The sequence below is a fragment of the Euprymna scolopes genome, chromosome 25 (assembly GCF_053919585.1).
Source record: "Euprymna scolopes isolate OS-2025 chromosome 25, ASM5391958v1, whole genome shotgun sequence".
NCBI classification, from domain to species: Eukaryota; Metazoa; Mollusca; class Cephalopoda; order Sepiida; family Sepiolidae; genus Euprymna; species Euprymna scolopes.
The window spans coordinates 86775225-86777360 of NC_136506.1; the positions used below are offsets into that span (position 1 = coordinate 86775225).

The window sequence follows — 2136 nt, forward strand, 5'->3', positions numbered from 1 at the left end:
CAAAAGCATCGTAACTGAGGGTCCCGCCGCATTGCAACAGGAACGTATAGGTTTCAAGTGTGTAGAGAACGCTAAAATGCAAAGTGTCCCCACGGAACTTTCACTAGGAAAGCTACTTGCATCCACTGGGATTACAGTTTTATTATTATTATTATTATTATTATTATTATTATTATTATTATTATTATTATTATTATTATTATTTATTCTTTTTTCCTCTAAGCAAAGCATATTTCCACTTGAATGTGATGGGCTACTATTTTGAACTATAGCTAACTTCTGCAGGTTAGTAAAGTTAGGGACACGGCATAATCACGTTGACACACCGGTTTCCATCAGAACACCGAAGTTAAGCAACATTGAGCCTGGTCAGTACTAAAATGGATGACCATTTGGAAATTCCAGGTGCTGTATGTGCTCTACACTTATCTTGGCATTGTTTCTAGTCAGTCTTGGGCCTCTCTTTGCCACTGGTCCCAAGCACTGCCGATTCAGGAGATATGTGGCTGGGGATTGCGCAATCCTTGCCTTACAGTTACATGCCCTTACAGGGATCTCCATTTGTCTCTTGAGACTGAGCGGAGGCATCGATCGACAGTTAGGGAAGCAGGGAACATGAAGGGAATTCCAAAACCTAGCAGTCCGAGGGAATAAGCTATTCGATTAAAAGACTTTCCAGCGTCTAGGAAGATACCTGTTCACATTACATTTAAACTTCAGCAGATAAGTGCAGTCAGGGAAGCAGGAAATAGGAAGGGAATTCTAAAGTCTACCAGTCCGAATGAAGAAACTATTTGAGTAGAACGCTTTCTGGTATCTAGGGAACCTAACAGTGAATGGATGGGATTTTTCTGCTTGTCGGGTTAGTCGGAAGTATGTACGTCTAGGAGAGGGCACAAATGATGAGAGTTCATCAGAGCACATTCCACTAAAGTACGTATCCATTTTTAGAAAATGCCTGCAGCTGGTATTTCGGTATAACCTGCTAAACCTATGCATGTGATGACATAGCACGGCAAACGAATCCTCGACGGAAATTGTGTAACGTTAAAACGTTACACAAAGATTGCACCTTGTGTAACGTTAAAACGTTTGCAAAGTTTGCAAATTGTGTAACGTTAAAAAGTTACACAAAGTTTGCACTTTTTCGCGTGTGCATTTTCGCTAGTGAGCAATCAAGAAAAATAATCAACAAAACATTTTTTTACATACGTGCGCGGTGGTGAGTCTTCATTCTCGGTTGTTGCTTTTTCCATGCGTGGCTGTTGAGCTTGTTTAATTAAGAGAGATCTTAACTTGGAAAGACAGATCTTAACTTGGAAAGACAGATCTTAACTTGGAAAGACAGATCTTAACTTGGAAAGACAGATCTTAACTTGGAGACAACAAGCACAATAGAGATGCAAAGCAAGTAACGAAATATTTTTTTAAGAAACCAAAACAGATAAATAAATATAAATTCTTTTGAGGGAACTCTGTCTTCATCCAGTTATGATACTGATTCAAAGAAGCTTGTTATTGATGGTTGTAGAAAAATTACAAAACGTTGTTGTCGTTGTCGTTGTTGTTGTTGTTGTTGTTGTTTTGTTTTTATTTTTGTTTTTTGTTTTTTTTTTTTGCTTTTGGTTTTTTGTTTTTGATTTGTTTTTGTTGGGTTTTTTTTTTTTGTTTTTTTGTTTTTTTTGTTTTGTTTTTTATAATTGACCTTGGACGAAAATATAGAGAAAAAAATTACCTCTTTCTTTAGGAAGACAAAAGATTTGGAATGGCCATTAAATCCATTGTGAAGATTAGTACTTCCGCATTTATTATTCCCGGAGTGGAAAATATGTTTTTCTTGGTAGATGGTGCAGGTATTTCCTGTGTTTCTTTTGCGTATGCAAAAAGAAAAAAAAAAACGATCCAAGTGAAGAAATAATTACTTGCAGGAATAAATCTTAGTTGTAGACAAATGGAGACACCCAGTGAAAAATGAGAGGGCGTGTCTTTACAGAGATGACTAGAAAAGTCAAAAGCTGAGAAGAATAGGCATGAAAAGCTGAGTAGGGGTGGGATTAAGAGAGTGCGTTAGAGGTCAATGGACTGGGCAGGCGATGGACGTTAATGTTTAGGTGTGTTTTTGTTAGGAGAGGGGGA

The 2136-nt window shown here is 37.5% G+C and overlaps 1 pseudogene; it reads left to right on the forward strand.

Moving 5' to 3' along the window:
* The first annotated feature begins 299 nt into the window (after positions 1–299).
* Positions 300–417, forward strand: LOC145247730 (5S ribosomal RNA; annotated as a pseudogene).
* The last annotated feature ends 1719 nt before the right edge of the window (positions 418–2136 follow it).